At 42.3% G+C, this 22,724-nt stretch overlaps 1 protein-coding gene across 2 annotated transcripts in view; it reads right to left on the minus strand.

Annotated features, from left to right (window-relative positions):
- Window positions 1–19,028, minus strand: part of LOC100399243 (acyl-coenzyme A oxidase-like protein) — a 79,660-nt gene extending 60,632 nt beyond the window's left edge. For both annotated transcript variants that reach the window (XM_078348406.1, XM_078348408.1), the window contains exons 1-4: window positions 18,980–19,028; window positions 17,912–17,955; window positions 12,884–12,944; window positions 716–799 (exon numbers count right to left, since the gene is read on the minus strand). The gene's annotated coding sequence lies outside the window, so the exon portion shown is untranslated. The remainder of the gene's footprint in view (window positions 1–715; window positions 800–12,883; window positions 12,945–17,911; window positions 17,956–18,979) is intronic.
- Window positions 19,029–22,724: the final 3,696 nt, after the last annotated feature.

A 22,724-nucleotide genomic window follows, 5' to 3' on the forward strand; every position in this document is an offset into this window, starting at 1 on the left:
TCAGGTGATCTGCCCGCTTCAGCCTCCCAAAATACTGGGATTACAAGCGTTAGCCACTGCACCCCTCCAGTTCTATATCTTGATTGTGGTAGTGGTTACATGAATCTACATATGGGGTCAAACTGCATAAAACCATACACACACACACACACAATTGAGTGCGTGTAAAAATGAGTGAAATCTGAACAGCGTCTCTGTCCTATCTAACAGTGCTGTACTAATATTGGTTTCCTGATTTCACATCGCATCACTGCTATATAAGATGTCACCATGACTAAAGGGTTCTCGTGACCTGATGTACCATTTTTGTAACTTTCTGTGAGCTTTATTATTTCAAAATAAAAGGTGTTTTATTTTAAAATTTAATGAATGCAGGGACACACAACAATATGGATCAATCTTAGCAATAATATTCAAGCGAAGAAAGAAAATGACGAAGGATTAGGATACTGTTTTTATAAAATTAAGAGGAAGGAAAATAACTGATTGACGCAAATGTAACAAAACTGTACAAAGAAGAAAAGCAAATTAAAAACAAAAATAGGATATGATATAATGGTTAAAGAAGAAGCCAAGGACCGGGTTTGAGGTAAGCCATTTTACCAACACCTGTGCCACTACACAGACTGAGAGAGTTCACGCAGTTATAGTTTTCATTCCTTGGCATGCAAAGCAAGCATAAGTTGGCGCAGGGCAGGTGCCCGATGCCTCTCACCTTCACTCCTGTGGCCATGTCCGCCATGGAAAGGACTTCTCCTATGACTAGGCTTCAGCTGACAAAGTTCTTTGTTTTTTCTGCCTGAAAACATGACAGACTCAATATCAAGGTTTCCTTATGGTTTTCTGACTTATTAAATTCACAGTCTTTGTAATAAATGCATGTTACTTTTATAATGAAAAAATAGACACAATAAAAGCAATTTTTGAATTAAGAAATAATTCTATCACTCTACTGAAGTAAATACTTTCATCCTTTTTTTTTAATGTGGCTTTCTGGTCTCTAACCATGTTAGTGTTAATGACTGTTCTTATCCAATAGTCATCTGTATCCGCATGGAGGTCAGCCTGTGACTAACTTGCCTCTCGCCTTGCTTTGCCTTCTCCAGGTTTGTCCCTCCTAGCTGCTGGTGTTCCCTTTACAGGCCAGCACCCCCACGGTTCTCTCCAGCTCCTCCAGTGTGTGCCACAGCCTGCAGCCTCTCTGCACTGACGTCTCAACCAACAGAGAACACCTGGCTGGAGCCCTGCTGACAATCTTTTTTTTTTTTTTTTTTTGTAGAGACAGGGTATTACTATGTTGCCCAGACTGTACATGAACTTCTGGGCTCAAGCAATCATCCTGGCTCAGCCTCCCAAGAAGCTGGGGCTACAGGCATGCACCATGGCACCCAGCTTCAGTGACAATCTTGATGTAAGGATGGAGGATTGGGAACGTCTGAGAGCATTCTGGACACAGGAAAATCAGTATTTTTACTTTGCATCTGTACGCCATCTCAGGGCTTTGATGATTTAAAAATTATGAGGTCCCAAGACCGACTCAAGATGGCGTGGTGAGAACAACCCAGGATTGAAGCTCTCAGTGAATGTGCGGAGGGTAGTCAGGGCCACATTTCCAGACGGATCTTTATTGCCCACAGAACAAGGAAATTCCCAGGTATAAAAGAGACGTGGGACGCCAGTGAAGCAGTTTTGGCTGGTGCAGCTGGCAGCCGGCGCTGCAGCGCAGTGGCACTGCACAGTGCTCTGCACAAAGCGCACTGGTCCGGGTGCGCTATTGAACCGGCAATCTGAGACTTGAGAGGGCAGATTGGCATATCCATCTGATTGAATGGGACTTGGATAGTGAGCCAGGCCAGGAGATTCCAGGGAAACGGCGTTTGGGCCAGGGCAGTGGGACAAACAAAACAGCAATTCCAAACGCTCCGGGTGGAGAGTTTCACTACGGGAACAGCTGAACCCAGGACAGTGCAGCTCGGTGGGGGATGGGCATTTGCCATTACCGAGGGAACCCGCCCCTACTGAAGTACACTCCCATTGCTGACGCAGCCTGCCATTGCCAAGGCAACCCACCACAACAGAGAGACTCTGCCATAGGGCATAGCCTGTGGCAGCAGGGTGGAGACCGCAGCAGTAGGGCAGAGCCTGCAGCAACAGGGCAGACCTCACACCAGCAGGGCGGAGCCTCGGCAGGCAAATAGTGACTAGACTGTCTCCTAGATGGGCAGGACAGCGCAATGGACACATAAAGTAAACCCCAACCCCCCGAGACAGAGCATCTGAGAAAAAAAGAGGTTATTTTATGAGTTCTGCTGCAGCAGAATTAAATGTAGCAGCCTAACAGCCCTGAAAGAACAACAGAGCTCACAGATCAGCACTTGAGCTCCTATAAAGTACAGACTGTCTCCTCAAGCAGCTCCCTGACCCCTCTATATCTAGAAGACTGACATTTGGCAGGCATCATTCTGGGACAAAGATAGCAGAAAAAGAAACTGGTAGCATCCCTCACTGTTCCACAGCCTCTATAGGTGCACCCCAGACTAGCAGGGCCTGCAGTGGACCTCAGCAATCGTACAGTGGAGGCGCTAGACTGGTAGAAGGAAAACCAAGTAACAGAAATACTTCATCATCAACAATCTGGACGTCCACTCAGAGACCCAATCGAAAAGTCAGCAACTACTCAGACGACAGGTGGATAAATCCACTAAGATGGGAAGAAACCAGCGCATAAAGCAGGAAAACACCCGAAACCAGAATACCGCGACTCCTACAAAGGACCAAAACTCCTCACCAGCAAGAAAACAAAGCTGGATGGAGAATGACTGTGACGAAATGACGGAATTAGACTTCAGAAGGTGGATAAAGAGAAACTTTTGAGAGCTAAAAGAACATGTTTTAAATCAATTCAAAGAAATTAAGAACCTTGAAAAAAGATTCGAGGAAATGATAACAAGAATGGATAACTTAGAGAGAAATATAAATGTATTGAAGGAGCTGAAAACCACAATACGAGAACTTCGCAAAGCATGCACAAGTTTCAACAGCCGAATTGACCAAGCAGAAAAAAGAATATCAGAAGTCGAAGATCAACTCAATGAAATAAAACGAGGAACCAAGATCAGAGAAAAAAGTGCAAAAAGAAATGAACAAAGTCTCCAAGAAATGTGGGACTATGTGAAGAGACCTAACCTACGTTTTATAGGTTTACCAGAATGTGACAAAGAGAATGAATACAAGCTGAAAAATACTCTTCAGGATATTATCCAGGAAAATTTCCCCCACCTAGCAAGGCAGGCCAACACTCAAAGGCAGAAAATACAGAGAACACCACAAAGATATTCCACAAGAAGAGCAACCACAAGGCACATAATCGTCAGATTCACCATGGGTGAAATAAAGGAGAAAATACTAAGGGCAGACAGAAAGAAAGGTAGGGTCACCCACAAAGGGAAGCCCATCAGACTCACAGCAGATCTCTCGGCAGAAACACTACAAGCCAGAAGAGAGTGACGGCCAATATTCAACAAGCTTAAAAAAAAGAACTTTCAACCCAGAATTTCATATCCAGCCAAACTGAGCTTCAGAAGTGAAGGAAAAATAAAATCCTTTGCAAACAAGCAAGTACTCAGAGATTTTGTCACCACCAGGCCTGCTTTACAAGAGCTCCTGAAAGAGGCACTACACATAGAAAGGAAATACCAGTACCAGCCATTCCAAACTCACACTAAATGCTAAAGAGCATCAACATAATGAAGAATCTACGTCAAATAACGGGCAAAACAGCCAGCTAGCATCAAAATGGCAGTATCAAATTCACACATAACAATACTAACCCTAAATGTAAATGGACTAAATGCACCAATCAAAAGACACAGACTGGCAAATTGGATAAAAATCCAAAACCCATCAGTGTGCTGTATCCAGGAAACCCATCTCACATGCAAGGATACACAAAGGCTCAAAATAAAGGGATGGAGGAAGATTTACCAAGCAAATGGAGAGCAAAAAAAAGCAGGAGTTGCAATTCTCATCTCTGATAAAATGGACTTTAAAGCAACAAAGATCAAAAGAGACAAAGAAGGCCATTACATAATGGTAAAAGGATTGATACAACAAGAAGAGCTAACTATCCTAAACATATATGGACCCAATACAGGAGCACCCAGATACATAAGGCAAGTTCTTAATGACTTACAAAGAGACTTAGACTCCCACACAATAATAGTGGGAGACTTTAACACTCCACTGTCAATATTAGACAGATCAACCAGACAGAAAATCAACAAGGATATCCAGGGCTTGAACTCAGACCTGGAGCAAGCAAACCTGATAGACATTTACAGAACTCTCCACCCCAAATCCATAGAATATACATTCTTCTCAGCACCACCTCACACCTACTCTAAAATTGACCACATAATTGGAAGTAAAGCACGGCTCAGCAAATGCAAAACAACTGAAATCATAACAAACAGTCTCTCAGAACATAGTGCAATCAAGTTAGAACTCAGAATTCAGAAACCAACCCAGAACCGCACAGCTTCATGGAAACTGAACAACTGGCTCCTGAATGTTGACTGGATAAACAATGAAATGAAGGCAGAAATAAAGAAGTTCTTTGAAACCAATGAGAATGAAGACACAACATGCCAGAATCTCTGGGACACATTTAAAGCAGTCTCTAGAGGAAAATACATAGCAATAAGTGCCCATATGAGGAGAATGGAGAGATCCAAAATTGACACCCTATCGTCAAAATTGAAAGAGCTAGAGGAGCAAGATGAAAAAAAACTCAAAACCTAGCAGAAGACAAGAAATAACTAAGATCAGAGCTGAACTGAAGGAGATAGAGACACAAAAAGCCTTCAAAAAATCAATAAATCCAAGAGCTGGTTTTTTGAAAAGATCAACAAAATAGACAGACCACTAGCCAGATTGATTAAAAATAAAAGAGAAAAGAACCAAGTAGATGCAATAAAAAATGATAAAGGGGAAATCATGACAAGATTCCACAGAAATTCAAACCATCATCAGAGAATATTACAAAAACTTTATGCACATAAACTAGTAAACCTTGGAAGAAATGGATAAATTCCTGGACTCCTGTGTCCTCCCAAGCCTAAACCAGGAGGAAGCTGAAACTATGAATAGACCAATAACAAGGTCAGAAGTCGAGGCAGCAATTAAGAGCCTACCACACAAAAAAAGCCCAGGTCCAGATGGGTTCACAGCGGAATTCTACCAGACACACAAAGAGGAGCTGTTACCATTCCTTCTAAAACTATTCCAAATAATCCAAAAAGAGGGAATCCTTCCCAAATCATTTTATGAGACCAACATCATCCTGATACCAAAACCCTGCAGAGACCCAACAAGAAAAGAAAACTTCAGGCCAATATCCATGATGAACATAGATGCAAAAATCTTCAATAAAATATTGGCAAGCCGATTGCAACAGCAAATCAAAAACTTATCCATCATGATCAAGTAGGATTCATCCTGGGAATGTAAGGCTGGTTCAACATACGCAAGTCTATAAACGTAATTCACCACATAAACAGAACCAAAAACAAAAACCACATGATTATCTCAATTGACGCAGAGAAGGCATTCGACAAAATTCAACAGCCCTTTATGCTAACAACCCTCAATAAACTTGGTATTGATGGAATGTATCTCAAAGTAATAAAAGCTATTTACGACAAACCAACAGCCAATATCATACTGAATGGGCAAAAACTGGAAGCATTCCCTTTGAAATCTGGCACTAGACAAGGATGCCCTCTTTCACCACTCCTATTCAATATAGTACTGGAAGTTCTAGCCAGAGCAATCAGGCAAGAAAAAGAAATAAAGGGTATTCAAATAGGAAAGGTGGAAGCCAAATTGTCTCTATTTGCAGACGACATGATAGTATACCTAGAAGACCCCATCGCCTCAGCCCTAAAACTCCTGAAACTGATAAGCAACTTCAGCAAAGTCTCAGGATATAAAATCAATGTGCAAAAATCACAAGCATTCCTCTACACCAATAACAGACTTAAAGAAAGCCCAATCAAGAACGAACGGCCATTCACAATTGCTACAAAAAGAATAAAATACCTTGGAATACAACTCACAAGGAACGTAAGGGACCTCTTCAAGAAAACTACAAACCACTGCTCAACGAAATAAGAGAGGACAGAAACAGATGGAGAAACATTCCATGTTCATCGTTAGGAAGAATTAATATCGTGAAAATGGCTATACTGCCCAAAGTAATTTACAGAATCAACGCTATCCCCATCAAGCTACCATTGACTTTCTTCACAGAATTTGAAAAAACCACCATGAACTTCATATGGAACCAAAAGAGAACCCACATAGCCAAGTCAATTCTAAGCAAAAAGAACACAGCGGGGGACACCACACTACCGGATTTCACACTATACTACAAGGCTACAGTAATCAAAACAGCATGGTACTGGTACCAAAACAGAGATATAGACCAATGGAACAAAACAGAGGCATCGGAGGCAACACAACATACATACAACCATACAATCTTTGATAAACCTGACAAAAACAAGCAATGGGGAAAGGATTCCCTGTTTAATAAATGGTGTTGGGAAAACTGGCTAGCCATGTGCAGAAAGCAGAAACTGGACCCCTTCCTGAAACCTTACACCAAAATTAACTCCAGATGGATTAAAGACTTAAACATAAGACCTGGCACGATAAAAACCCTAGAAGGAAATCTAGGCAAAACCATCCAGGACCTAGGAGTAGGCAAGGACTTCATGAACAAAACACCAAAAGCATTGGCAACAAAAGCCAAAATAGACAAATGGGACCTAATCAAACTCCACAGCTTCTGCACGGCAAAAAGAAACAGTCACTAGAGTGAATCGGCAACCAACAGAAAGGGAAAAAATTTTTGCAGTTTACCCATCTGACAAAGGGCTGATATCCAGAATTTACAAAGAACTCAAACAGATTTACAGGAACAAAACAAACAAGCCCATTCAAAAATGGGCAAAGGATATGAACAGACACTTTACAAAAGAAGACTTATATGAGGCCAAAAATCATATGAAAAAATGCTTATCATCACTGGTCATTAGAGAGATGCAAATCAAAACCACATTGAGATACCATCTCACGCCAGTTAGAATGGCGATCATTAAAAATTCTGGAGACAACAGATGCTGGAGAGGATGCGGAGAAATAGGAACACTTTTACACTGCTGGTGGGAGTGTAAATTAGTTCAACCATTGTGGAAGACAGTGTGGCGATTCCTCAAGGCCTTAGAAATAGAAATTCCATTTGACCCAGCAATCCCATTACTGGGTATATATCCAAAGGACTACAAATTGTTCTACTATAAGGACACATGCACACGAATGTCCATTGTGGCACTGTTTACAATAGCAAGACCTGGAACCAACCCAAATGCCCATGGATGATAGACTGGATTGGGAAAATGTGGCACATATACACCATGGAATATTATGCAGCATTCAGAAATGATGAGTTCATGTCATTTGTAGGGACATGGATTAATCTGGAGAATATCATTCTCAGCAAACTGACACAAGAACAGAAAATGAAACACCGCATATTCTCACTCATAGGCGGGTGATGAAAAATGAGAACACCTGGACACAGGGAGGGGAGTACTAAACACTGGGGTCTATTGGGGGGAAAAGGGGAGGGCCAGTTGGGGGGGAGCTGGGGAGGGATAGCCTGGGGAGAAATGCCAAATGTGGGTGAAGGGGAGAAAGAAAGCAAAACACACTGCCATGTGTGTACCTATGCAACTGTCTTGCATGTTCTGCACATGTACCCCAAAACCTAAAATGAAATTAAAACTTAAAAAAAATAAAAATAAAAATTATGAGGTCCCAATTCCCTCTCATCACTCACTGTACACAACAGCAGCAAATCCCAAGGCTATACAAGCATACTCTTCTCCACCAGTGATGAATGAGACATGGCAAAAACACTGTACATGTTTCAACTTAAAAATTCAGAGGCAGCCGGCTTTTTCTTAGAAGGTGGTGGGCCCTTGAGTGGGCAAAGTGCAGCTGCCCAATGTTGAAATCAGTGCTAGTTGTCCTTGTTTGCCAGTCTCTTCTGAGACCCAGGCAAAAAATTTGGTGCTTGTTACCCATGTGTGTATGTGTATGTACATGTGCGTGCATATGTCTGTGTGCACGTGTCCATGTATACATGTGTGTATGTACATGTCTGTGTGTGTGTGTGTGTGTGTGTGTGTGTACTGCTCCACCAGCAGCAGGATGACAACTAACCTTCCTTGGATGTCTTTCAATTTCCACATTGGCTAAAGCTCTCATCCCAAACACACTCTAGATTTTTCCCTCCCACAGATTTTTACAATGTTTCTCTCAAGCATTATTAACTTAATTAAACAGCAGGCTGTCAAGATTGATGACTCTTATCATGGCTCCAACCCAACACATCTTATGTTGATTTTTCCTAAAATATCTCCAGGCTTCAGCATAAACCACTGCATGACTCCAGCTTCAGCTCACACTGCTGAAGTTACTACCAACAAATAATAAAAGACAACTAAAGCAGATATTTGCAGACTTTTTTAGAGGGCCCAAGTGTCCTTTGTTGCACAGATTCTCACAAAAACCCTACATGGGTGGCTAACAGGACAGAAAAGACTGACGCCACATAACAGATAGAAAATCCCAGGCTCAGGGAGATCAAGTTACTTGTCTCACCAGAGTCACCTGGTAAGTGAAGAGCAGTATCCAGTATCAGAATCTGGAGCATCAGGTTTTTCATCAGCACATCTTGCCACCAGCCCTCCCTGCTCCTCATTATTAAGCTGGAGGAAGGCATGGGACTCCAAGAGGCCCAACCTTCCTCATTGGCCTGATTTTTCACCACCAGCCTTGTCCCCAAAGAGCAACTGACATCAACCTCTCTTGGGCCCCCAGTTCATCTCTCTGAGAGTCACTCTTTCTAGAATCATCACAACAAACCCTTCCTTGCCACCAGCTCTGTTTTAGCCAAACCAAAATCATCAGGAATAAGTACTGCCCCCTAATTTCCAACTATTCATAGCTTTCTTCATATTTCATTCTCTTCACGTACACTGTCAATGCAGGTGTATGACTTTGCTATTAATGGTGTTCAACTATGGTCATTTTTACTCACCATTGGAACTAATTGCAAGGACATTTACTGAAGAATCAACCTGAAATTTAGCCACCATAGAGCATTACAAATTATCTATGACAATTACTTCCCTTCCCTTTTCTCTGCAGGAGACTGTGACCTTTGCTATTAGATCTGATGGGAAATGACAATAGGAGCTCACCATTAATTCTCTGATGTTGATTTCAGCATTATTTGTTCTAATCCATTTCAAGATGCCAAACCAAAGTTCCAGAACTGAGAATAGGCTTAATAAAAACGACTGCCTTACTGGTATATATTTTTAACATCTTTTTCACACGTAATTTCCCTATTTTCTTTCATTCTTATTTTATTTCTGAATACTTGTTCTTAATTAAAGAATGTCTAATATTGATAAGTTTCACCTCTCCTTGAAATGGCAGGACTAACTGAATGCTCTATAATGATAATGATCAATCAACAGTTATGTGCTTTTCTGCATTCATTTTTGTAGCAGTTCTACTGTATCAATAGCTGTCTTCATTTACACTTAATAGATTCAAAGCAAATTCAATCTCCATAGTAGCATGTAAGTTTGTAGTGGTTTTAAATAATAATAATTCCATAAATGTATGGATACTATACCCAAGCTTATAGTTTATCCTAAATTAGAGCTATTCACATTTATACTTAATAAATTCGGCCTCGAACAGAGAAGATAGCTTTTCTTAAAATGCTCCCCTTTCTTTGTAGAGCACTTGATGTAACAGACCATTGTGATGTAATAATGTGTTATAAATTCTGCAAAAAATATATGTTTTTACAGAGTAGTCTCTAATAGACATATATACTTCTCAACTGAAACCACCATGATTTAGAACAGGTTGGATGTGTAGTCTGAACTGTGTTTCCTCATGTTAGCCCACACGACCTCCTTTGCAACCCGTGGGCAGCCCAGATCATGTTGCCAGATGAGGGTCCCGGGTGCAGACAGGTCTCAATCTTCATTTTCAAATAGCAGCTCCCAAACTGGAATATTTGCTTCTTCTATCTTCTGGCTTCAATTTTTGGTTGTGTATTCTCAGCCTTACTGAATACATGTCCTTTGTTCTAAATAGCATCAAATTATTTTGGAAAGAGGAGGTCAGTGGACAATGCACAAATAAATGAGTTTCAAAGATTCAGTCATCCATAGCTGGCTCTAAGCAAGACTTTTGCCTCCTGGGCTAACCAGCCCTGGCCTTCCCACCAAAAGACCCCAAGTCTGGCCACTTCTTAACATCTCTTCACCACACTCCTGTGCCCTGGACTATTATAACAGCCTCTTGACTGACCTCCTGTGTTCACCCCACCCCAAACATCAGGCACTATGAGCTTTTTATTATTAGTTATTATTAAAGTAAAATTTACAGCCAGTGAAATGCACAGAGCTTAAGCATATGAGTTATGGTCAATTATCTACCTGTGTAACCATCACATCAATCAAGAACACAGGGCATTCCCTTCCCTCCAGCAGGCATCCCCACGCCCCTCTGCGGCTAGTCCCCACCTCTACAGGCATCCACTGTTCTCTTTTTTTGCTTTTTAAAGATGGAGTCTTGCTTCATAGCTCAGGCTGGAGTGCAGTGGTGTGATCGTAGCTCACTGTAGCCTCAAACTCTTGGCCTCAAGGGATCCTCCTACCTCAGCCTCCTGAGTAGCTGGGATGACAGATGTGCCATCACAGCCAGCAAATTTTCTTTTTTTCTGGAGACGAGGGTCTCACTATGTTGCCCAGGTTGGTCTTAAACTCGTAGTCTCAAGCAATCTTCCTCCCTCAGCCTCTCAACTGCTGGGATTAGAGGTGTGAGCCACTATTACCCCCAGCCTAACACTTCTCTTTGTATCACCATCCACTGTTTTGGCCTGTTCTTGAAATTACACAAGCAGGAAACAGTATGTGCTCTTCAGAGTCTGCCCTTTTCCATGCAAATGAGGCATCTGTGTTAAGCTAAGGATATCCACAGTTCACTGTTTGAATGGTTGCCATCTACGAATAATTTATGATCTGTCTAAATGAAACTCTTTAGTGAACATTTGGGTTGCTTCCAGTTTCAGGCTCTGATAAACAAAGTTGACATAAACATGTATGCACAAATATTTTTGGGAACATGTGTCTGTTTCTCTTTTGTAAATCCTTAGGAATGTAACTGTGGGGTTAAAGTGTAGGTTTAGTTTTGTAGGAAACAGCCAAACGGTTTTTGAAAATGGCCGTACCATTTTACACTCCTCCCAACAGTGAATGAGAGTTTAGTTTCTCCACATTCTACCAGCATTGTCCGTCTTTTCCATTTTTAACTATTCTGGAGGGAGTATAATGTTATCTCACTATAGCTTAAAGCTGTATTTCTCGGGTGACCAGAGATGCTGAGCACATTTTCATATGCTTAACAGGTATTTGTAAGTGTTCAAGTCTTTTGCCTTGTTTTTAAAATTGGACTGTTTGTCTTTTTATCATCAAGTTCTAGGGATTTTTTATATAGTATGGGTATAAATTCTTTATACCTGGACTTAATTTCTTATCAGATATATGCATTACAGATTTTTTCCTACTTCGTACATTGCATACATAGATTATTTGGTAATAAAAATATATGAAATACTGATACAAGCTACAACATGAATGAAACCTAGAAACATGCTAAGTGAGAAAAGCTAGTCACAAAAAGACAAATACTGCATTATCCCATCTATAAAAATATTCAGAAGTGGCAAATCTACATGAACAGAAAACAGATTAATGGTTGCCTAGGGATTGGGGTATGGAAGGCCTCAGGGAAAATAGAGTGACTGCTAATGGGTACAGGACTTCTTTGGGAGGTTCTAAAATTGGTTATGGTAAGGGCTGCACAACTCTGTGAATACATTAAAAACTAATGAATTATGAATTTTAAGGGTGAATTGTATGGTATGTGAATTATATTTCAATAAAGCTGTTACTTTAAAAAAACACAACAAGCAATCTTTTTGGACATACTTTGTTACCTAATAGTTAAAAGGGTCTTTCATTGGTAAATTTATACTGATGTTAAACAAGAGCACTGTGAGCCAAGGAAGCCCCCCGGGTATTTGTCAAAATCGTCTAAAAGGTTAAAAACCATTGCTCTAAAGTTTCATACTTCCTCAAAAAGTTAAACACAGGGTTTCCACACAATCCAGTAATCCCACCCCTAAGTATACCTAAAAGAACTGAAAATCCTATGTCCACACAAAAACTTACACACACGCATTCATAGCAACATTATTCACGACAGCCTCAAGGTAGAAACAAATCCAAATACCCATCAACTGAGAAACAGGTAAACAGTATGTGGCACAACCATACAATGGACTATTGTTCAGCCATGAAAAGGAATGAAAAGTACTGATTCATACTACAGCTGAGACTTGAAGACAGACCAAATATCGCATCATTTCATTCACATGAAATGTTCAAAAAAGGCAGATTCAAAGAGATAGAAAATAGTTTTAGTGGTTTCCCAGAGCTGGTAGGAGGGGGCTGGGAATGGGAAGTGACTGCTAATGGGTGCAGGACTTCTTTCTGGGGTGATGAAAATATTGTGCAATCAGAATGTGGTGCTAACTCTGTGGACATGCTATAAGTCACTGAATTGTATCCTTGAGAAGTGTGAATTTTATGATATGTGAATTCTCTCTCAATGAAAAAAGAAAGTTTCTTAACATTACAAATACCAATAAGGTGTACAAACTTACCAAAATTCTTTTCCGATCCTTTTCTGATAAAAACTTCACTGGTGGGTATTTCTGGGTAAAGCTGTATAAGACAAAGAAATTCAAAAGGAAAAAGTCAAATATTTCATTTGAATATTTTCTCCATTTACTGTCAAAGCATATGCTAGGTTTTGGGACTGTTACTCTTTGCTCCTTCTCTTTACTCTTGAATGAGTGCTGGAGAAACCAAGGAGTTACAGGTTTATTTGAGGTCAAGTGCTATCTAACCTGCTCCTTTTGCTCCTTTTTTTTTTTTTTTTTTTTGAGGCAGTCTCACACTGTCACCCAGGCTGTAGTGCAGTGGCATGATCTTGGCTCACTGCAATCTCCACCTTTTGGGTTCAAGCAATTCTTCTGCCTCAGCCTCCCGAGTAGCTGGGACTACAGGCATGTGCCACCAGGCCCAGCTAAGTTTTTTTTTGTATTTTTTAAATAGAGATGGGGTTTTACTATGTTGGCCAGGATGGTCTCGATCTCCTGACCTCGTGATCCACCTGCCTCAGCCTCAAAGTGACAGGATTACAGGCACAAGCCACCGCACCCAGCCTGCTCTTTGTTGAGAATCAAGCTAAGGATATGACTCGCGATTCCATCTCTGAGAAGTGAAAGCTTACAAAGCTACAGACTTCCAGCAGCTGCTAAAGCAGGGCAGACACTACCTCTAGTAGTCCAGGTAAAACTACACCATGAGGAAGATGGCCACGAAACTGCCTTTGAAGAAGGGTAAGTAATGAGAGAAACCTAATATGACTGGCTCCATCTTGCTTCTAAACTCACAGTCTAAATTTTATTGTTTTTGCTTATTTTAGAGCAGAGGCCAAGATAACTAGGAGAGGAATTTATAGTTAAACATTGAAGCAAGAAAAACGGACCCTCCACCTTGTTTCGAGATTGAAGCCACACTCCTAAGCCAAGGTTAGAGTTATGGGTGGGTCTGAACTTTGCTAAAGAATAAGCATAGTTCAACTATGATCTGCATGGCTTAGCTGAGCTTGGTTTTCTATCTGTTGCTTACTGCCCCAGAGTCACACAAACAGAGGTCACAAGACTTATAACTTCTCCAACAACTTCTACAGGTGACATCACTATTGTGAATCCTAAAGAAATGGCCTTTTGAGATAGCTTTCAGATTTAGCATTTGGCAGACAGACAAAGAGATGTCACCTAGTCACCTGGTCCTCAGACTCTGCTTACAAGAACTGCGAGAGGACAGTTTAGACACACGTGTGATTTCACACTCAGCCAATTGTTTCAGCTCCCCAGACCCCACCCACCAAACAACCCTTAAAAATTCTTGAGTTCTCAGGGAGAAAGAGTTGAGAAACCTCTCCCATTCTCACACATGGCTGGCCCTGAGATTTAACTCTTGGCTGTTACCACTTCCTGTTCTCAATGCCTTGGTTTTCTCAGGGCAGTGGGTGAGAAGAACCCATCGGGCTATAACCATGGCATTCTCTAGATGCTGTATGGGGGCCAGATGGAAGAGAGCAGTTTCATGAAGTCACAGGCCCCAGACGGGAGGACCACTCCAGAAAAGATATTAATGAAACTTTGTCTCCTGCTCCAGGAATTTTCACAATCACAGCATCCTCTTTCTGACCTGTGTCCCTGGTAAAACAATTGGGCATCAGCACCTTCTGTCTCGGTGGGTCAGTTCTGATCCTGTCTTAAGTCTCACTTATCTTTCGATGCCCTCTTACCACCTTAAGATGCCATGGGTCCCCAGTCCACACTGATGTCCCAGGAGCCGGGTAGTGTAATTAGAATATAAAATGTCCAGTGAGAGGTGATAAACACAGAACTGAAATATTCATTTTTAAAGTGATTCAGTTAGGAACAAAAGTGCTTTAAATAAAATCTCAGACATCAGCTTTATGGTCATTATACTAATTGGAGAGGTGTTGGGCCAGGTGGCACTGTCTCCATCCCCATCCTGTCCCCAGCACTGACACATTGCTAGGATACCAAATGCACTTCCTTTATAGTCGCTCAACTGAACAGAATATGACAGGTCATTAGACAGAAGCCCCTGAAATAGGAGTTTCTCATCTCCAGAAGGCCTGGAAGGGTGCTTAAATTGGTGTGAAAGGGCTTTCTATTACAATGCAGACGAATTCCCCTATTAAGAACTTCCAGAGTCTCAAAAGGTCAAGTTCCCCTTGCAGACTACAAAATCAGATGAAAGAGTCTGAGGGCATGGGTGGGAACCCTGGCATTCCCCCTTGTGAGCTCATGGACTGTTTTCAGCACTTGCCACCCATAGGAAGTACCTCGGGAATGGTATCCAAGCAGCTGTGGAGCAGGGGCAAGTTCTGCCCTCAGTCAGGAGGGATACTGTTAGACTGGCAGGATCAGAACAGATGTCCTGTTTGCCAAGTAACACTTGGGAGACTACCTTGTAAATCTGAGTTATCTGTGGGCACCTCTGACACTGCTCCAATTTTTCCCATTTCTCTGAACTCACAATATCCTGGTCTTCAGCCTCAATCCTCAAGTGGCACATCCAGTGCTGTGGCACAGCTGAGACCCTCTTTCCTTCCTATGACTGCTGACAAGCACTGTGGCTCCTCCGGACTGCCATGAAAATGCAGGTGCCATCTCTGACGCATCACTTCCCATCACTCACCTTCAGTGCTTTCTCTACCATGTATATGATTTTAGAGTCAGGACTGCTCGGGAATGGGGGTACAGCTACACACGGGAAAATGAGAGGTGGGGAGAGAAACCAATTCAGTGAGGAGCAGAGGCACAGGACTGTGGCATGTGCATCCAGGGCCACAGAAACAAATGTTAATCCAAGCTGTCAGCTTAGAATAGTCCCTGTCTGAAAGCTTAAAATGAAACGCGGTGTGCTACTTATACCGAGAGGAGCAGGGCAAACTGTTTTATTACAGGAAATGTTACTTCAAAGAAATTGAACTGAAGCACAGGCATGGTTGCCTGACACATGCAGTGACGGGTGCAAGACGGACTAAAATATACTTCAAACGCAGTGTGCTGAAACCCTTAATTTAAAAAACGAAAAATATTTTGGGTTTCTTGCATTGTTTTTCTTCAATATGTAGCTGCCAAGTTTTAGCTTTCACATGCATATGCTCAAGTAATTAAACTTTTAGAAAACTATCTCATAGTCCTCACTTCTTCCTCTGAGGCAAAGCTGAAGTAACAGAAAGGGGTGAGTTCCTGTGGGGTCCTCCTCAGTATGAATGTCATCCTGTTTTCCTCCTTGCAGTCATGGGTGACAGAGCACAGTGACCAATAGAGAGCAGTGACCATGCAGATGCTGTTGGCTGGGCCACATGCTGAGCCGGCTGCCCAGTGCTCCCAAGCACCTGCTGGACTGACCCAGGGTTGGGCAGGGGCACAAGTTCTTTTTTTTCTTTGAAACAAGATCTCACACTCTTGTTGCCCCAGATGGAATGCAGTCGCACAATCACAGCTCACTGCAGCCTTGTATTTTTCATAGAGATGAGGTTTCATTACGTTGCCCAGGCTGGGCTCAAACTCCTGGGCTCAAGCGATCTGCCTGCCGAGGCTTCCCAAAGTGCTAGTATTACACCGTGCTTAGCCCACAAAGCTTCTTAAAGACCTGTAGGAGGTGAAACACCTACCCAGTGTATGGGCTCATCCACTTATTTAGGAACTTTCCATTAAGCGCCTGTTCTACACTAGGCACTGGGGGTTAAGCAGCAAAATACGGCAGAGGCATGAGGCCTGTGTTCCCGACTGAGAGAGAAACCAGCAAGCAGAGGCAAGATGAGGGATGAACTAGGTAACAAATCTTTTCTGACAGCCCCAAATTAATTCTTTACTAATTATTAATATTTTATGCCATTCCAGACTTAAACTTACTGTTTATTAAGATAGCCGGTAAGTAGTATCCTTACTCAGAATTGAAATTATCATCATTTGTCATCTATTCAAAGAACATTTAAAGATACAAAATTAAAATTAAACAAATGGCAAATAATCAAAGTATTAAGAAATGAGAGTGTGGTGAAAAAGAGAAAACGCTCACATACAATTCTGTTACTCAGGCTTCTAGAATGACACTGTCTTCTTTCTTTCCCTGTATAAATATAAACTGTAACTTCCAAAAATATCTTTAGTTTTGAAATTAACAGTTTTGTTGACTGCTCAGTTGAGGATAAGAATGTGAATGACACATTTTGTTTAATGACTCTTTTCCAATCTTATTTCCCTTTGATAGTTTAATGAAAATCAAAGAAAAACTGCTCATTTCTTCACTTTTGTTCTGGACTTGATAAAAGGCTCATTCAATGCTGACACACACCATCCAAACTCATCCCAAGAAAGAAGAAAAAACTCATCTCAACTTTAATAAATGCTGTCATTTTTGTTCTTAAAATTTCTAAAGACTCAACTGCTACTCTAGACCATGTTTTTTGCATACAGCATATGCAAGCAGAAAGTCCCGGAGCCTGAAGCTCAGCTGCCTCAGAAGTCCCAAAGGGTGAGGAGGGGTTCTCTCTGGAATCTGATTCAAATAACTGTTTCTATTACACCACATAAATCTTCCCTCCCAGCTACTTCACCTGGACTACATACTGGAAACCTACTCATGAACTTTGGTGACAAAAGCAACTAATGACTAAACATGACACACCACAGGCTCCACATCCTTAATTTGTGGTGTTTGTACATGATACTATGTTTGAGGCCCACCAGATTGTCCTCCTGTTTTGGAATTCTATCCAACTGATCAATACACACATAAGTTAAGTGAAAATGTGAGGCTTGGCCACAACTTCTATGTAATAAATTTGCAGAAATTCAGATGTTCAGAGTTTGAAAAAGGAAGATCTTAGCATATCAAGATTGATTCTTCTCCCAATGTTCTATATGGGTATTATGCTCAAAGGCTGGGGGGAATGCAAATGCAGACATTTATTTAGGTGGCAGAGTTTGGGGAAAGCAAACTGAGAATTAATTACTCGCTTGAGACAAATTTATTTTAACTATTGACCTTACGACAAAAAGTACACCTACCTTTTTTCTAAATCTCTGATTTTCTCTCTTAGTGGTTCAACAATCTAGAACAATAGTAACAAAAATCAGTTTTAAAGCAAAAACACAGTCTTCAATCCTTTTCACTCCATTCTGATGTTTTAGATAAGCATGACATAATGCAACACAGGTTTTAATTTCTTCTACAAATTAACTTTCAGTTTGAAATTAAGATATAGCACTTGAGTCGCAATGCTAGAATTGAGCAGATAAACTGTCCATTTGAACTCTTACTCCATAAATGCCTCAGTTTCTGAGACAATTAACATTTTTGCTCACCCATCTTACTAGGAAGAATGTAAGGCTCATAAAAACAGATCAACACTATCCATATCTTTTTAGGAAGAATCCCCGAAGTGTGGACCACAAAAGCTTAACATCTTGTTTCTGTAATTATTTCGTATGTTATCAGCTGCGGCACATAAATTGCAGGCTATTAGTCAACCCACATCCACGTCTGTAGACACTGTGGGCTCAGGCAGGAAGAGAGCAACCCAAGGGCTTCCCAGGACTCCCTCATTTGGCTTCATATCCAAAATAACCTCCCATCCCCTCCCCCACAGCCCATGTTGCAATAGTCTGGCTGTATTTTTATGTATTTAAATAGGAGGTGTATAACCCAGCACAGGTGCTAGCCTTCAGTTGGGTGGCAGTGTGACATCCCCATCTGTGCACATGGATGCTCTTTACATTTGTGGCCAAGCATCTGATCAGGGGCCATTTTTCTTTTTGGCATCTGTGCTAGTAAGAGGATGTTGGTACTAATTTCTGTCTCCCAAAGATAATTACTTCCCTTTCTCTAAAAAAGGCTTACCTGAAAAGTCATGTAAAAATCTAAACCCATTTTGTCTATAAGGTGGAACTTGTTTTATTCGGTCAAAAATGGACCAACAGTAACAGAGACTGCACGTCCTCTTAAATAACAAGAGAGATGGTTTCAAATCACAGAATAGCATCAAGCTGCCACAATAAGGATGACAGCACAAGCAAAGGACGTGAAATTGACAAGTACACAGGCAAAATAGATACAAAAATGGAAAAGAGACTAACCTCTTCAATCTTGCTTTCAATTTTTAGTTCGCCGTTTTCCTGGATAGACCTGTTGAGTAGAAAACCACAAACTGAGATTAACTGAAAGGCTTTGTGACTTCAAGAATGTTTCTGAATCAAATACCCTAACACAACCTGAAGGCTGCAGAACACCCCTACCTCCTGCTCAAGTATCAGTCACGTGTGCAGTTCCCTCCAGAAGGGTTGCACTAGAGGAAAAGAAGACAACCAAGGGAGGGAATCCCTTAAATGCATGTACAAACATGCTCAGTATTACTGAATGAATTATTTCCACTAAACTAAAATAATCTCACTGCCATGCTACATCCAACACAGGATTTTAAATTAGAAGCAGGAAGTGTGTCTACAGGAGTACATGTTTGCCTGCTGGGCTTTCCTGGGGATTTAATACAAAATGGAGTCTTAAGTAAAACTACAGAGCTCCTTTAAATGGGATCTGAGCACCCCACCTAGTCACACAGCAGCCTTTGTCAGTAGACACTCACATGCCCTGGGGGTAGAAATCAGATTAATACCATCCCACCCACCTTGCAAAAAAACTCCACATTAAAAGCCTCCTGAGGGCATAGTAACCTTTTACCCTAGTAGACATATGCAGCCTCATTACATTCCAATACGAACCTAATCATCACAATAGCAATTTTCACAACATAACAAAGTGGAGCAAGTTTTCCTTTAAATGGAAAACTACTCACAAAGCCAAATTTGTTTTTACAATAAATGCTTATTTCTTTTTGCTGATTTTTAAAGGCTATTTTTATAATTTGGTAAAGAGATAACACAAGGGTTTTATTTCTACAAGAGACCCTCCTGCCCTAGGAAGAAGCACATAGGATGCATATAGGCTTAACCCTGGACTACATAGGTGGTCTCAGCATCCACATCCACTAGCTGCCCCCCCACCCCGGGGTTATGGGCCAGCCATGGCTGCCCTAAGACAGCTCCCTTCTCAAAAGGTTTTGCAAAAGCCCCTCAGTGTTCTTGCTCAAGCCACCCAGAAATGCAACGTACATAACCTAAGGTCGACCCTCTATTATCTACACGAGGACGGAAGGGAGGAGTGGCTGACCATTGCTTTACTTGTGGGCTTTACTTGGTAATTGTTAAAACCGGCTGCATTCCTTGAGAATACCCATAGGAGAAAAGAAATAGCCCAGATATGTGAACAGCAAGAACCAGGTTTTGTGTTTAAGATATTTTTCAATTAACCCATGACATCAGTGGTATATATGTACCAACTGAAATGTGTTTATAAAACCCAACCACAATATCCAAGTAATTAAAAATAATTACCTCATATTAACAAAGTTGCCCCAAACAGCTGTAAGAGAAAGAAAAAAAGTCATTATTTAAGGCCATAACTTTCAGGGATTCCAGTGGATGAAATCTTAAATTTCAAGCAATATTTTAAAGTTTATGAAGAAAACTAACTTATTTCAGGAAGACAACAAAAGGCACACTTTATTTTGAAAACAATTAAGTCTTATTACATAGTAAGCAAAAACAGGATTGGCAGAATTTATTCATACCAAGTTTGAGAACTGCAACCCAGGAAGATTGACTCAAGTTGCCCTGAATATATGCTCCCATCAGCAGCAGTGACAAGTGGACTTTTAAAGGAAGAGGCAATTTCTAAGTTATCAAGAATTTACATTAAAATGACATAAGCTACTGACTGGCTATACATTGTTTTTTGTTGTTGTTGTATAAAAAATTCCAGGAAAAAGATATTGGGTGAGGCAGCTGGGCAGAAACAAAATGCCTTTGAAGAACTGGCCCTGGGCATGGTAGGGCATGACTTTAGTCCCATGTTAATGACTCTCTGGGCCTGATAAATTCTGCAGGCCTCACATGGCTCACTCACATTGCTGAGCTATTTTTCTTTTCTATCTATCCCCATACTTTTGGAATACCTCTTTTGGAGTCTGGAGACCCCAGTTGGAGAGTACAAATGGAGCTTCTTCTTCTTTTTTTTTTAAGTGACAGATCTCCTTTGTTAACCAGACTGGTCTCTAGCAATCCTCCCTCCTCAGCCTCCTGAGCAAGTGGGACTACAGGCATGTGCCATCACATCTAGCTAAGGATGCATGTGCTCTGATAAACAGTATGTTCTCAACCTTTGAGGAAGAGCTAGCCACAAAAATCAATCACAAGTCTGAAAGATGTCCTAAGGTTCCATTTAACCTCTCCCATGTAATGATGATGAAAGCAATCCCAGAGAAGTTTAAAAGCAGCCTGCAGTGCAGCTTAACTCCAATAACAGTGCCATCCTTGCTCAGCACTTAGCACATCTCCCTTCTATACTCTAGGCACCTGGTACTGGTGGCACGCGCCTGTAGTCTCAGCTACTCGGGAGGCTGAGGCAGAAGAATCGCTTGAACCTGGGACGCAGAGGTTACAGTGAGCTGAGGTCGTGCCACTGCACTCCAGCCTCGCAACAGAACAAGACTCTGTCAAAAGAAAAAAGAGAAAGAACCAAAAAGAACCAGCAGAGCCTTGTCCACACTCAGCGCCAGAGCATCGACAAGCTGGAGCGGCGGCTGGACGGAGCTGAGCGCGGAGAATCGCTGCTTGTGGGAGCATCAGCACCTGCTGCAAGCGTAGCCTCCGCCAGGATTCCTTACCTGGTGGTCTTCCGGCTGCCGGCCTCCTAAGTATCGCTGCCGCCAGTGCCGGGGCCCAGGAACCTCTTCAGCACTACGGACAGCGCTCGCTCGCCAAGTCACAGGCGGCGTCTCAGCCGACATCGTTTCAGGACCATGGACAGCTCCTGGCGCAACCCCAGCCTGGCCTGACGGCAGGGCTCACACACCCCAGGCGCTCCATCAGCACCTGGGGACACTTGGGGCCAAGGCCAACAATGAGAAGAAAGGTCCCCCGGATTGCCATGCTGCCCCGGAGCCCCTCTTCAACAAGAATCTCCCTCGCCGTCGCCAAAGGCGTCCCGAGCAGCAGACCTGAGTGAGCGAGGAGGAGCAGATGGGCACTGCCATGGTGGGAGCAAGAGAAGCAAGCGGGTGCGAGGGGACAGAGAAATCGGGTGCGTAGGAATCGAAAGGTCCTTGGTGATGTGGTGTGAAGGGGTGAGAAGGTGTTTGGGGGCAGAAGCCTGAAAGAGTTGTGGGGAAAGGGGAAAATATCAGTGTTTGAGAAGGTTTGGGGAATGTTGGAGCAAAAAGGAGTAACCTTCCCAGTATCGCTGATTTCTCTTCACTCACTCACTCACTCACTCACTCACTCACTCACTCACTTTTGCGTCTCGCCAGTCAGATTCACCTTCCTTCTACAGACCCCTGCATTTATACTGCTTCCTTCCCATATCCGAACGTCTTGCTCGCTTTCTCCCTCTTCTCTATATCCGGCTAGTAAGAGCCTCCTCTGGACGCCAAGACAGGAGGGGCTGCCCTGGGTCTTGGCACCGTCCCGCGGTGGGTGTGTGAAGGCCAGGGTGGCGGTGACGCGGCGCCAGCTGTGGGAGGGAAGTAAGTTCTGGGGAAGAAGGTAGCAAGCGGAACGCTGGGCTGATAGGATCCCGGTCCCTCATGTTCCCAGCCACCGGCCCAGGCGCAGCCAGGGCACAGGAGGCGGGTGGGCGGCTTGGAGAGGCTGCCGGAGAATCCGGTGCGCCGGGCTCTTCCTCAAGGAGCTCAGGGCCATCATGCAGAACCAGCAGAGCCTCACCGGGCGCGGTGACTCAAGCCTTTAAAAATTTTAAATAAATTTA

The sequence above is a fragment of the Callithrix jacchus genome, chromosome 14 (assembly GCF_049354715.1).
Source record: "Callithrix jacchus isolate 240 chromosome 14, calJac240_pri, whole genome shotgun sequence".
NCBI classification, from domain to species: domain Eukaryota; kingdom Metazoa; phylum Chordata; class Mammalia; order Primates; family Cebidae; genus Callithrix; species Callithrix jacchus.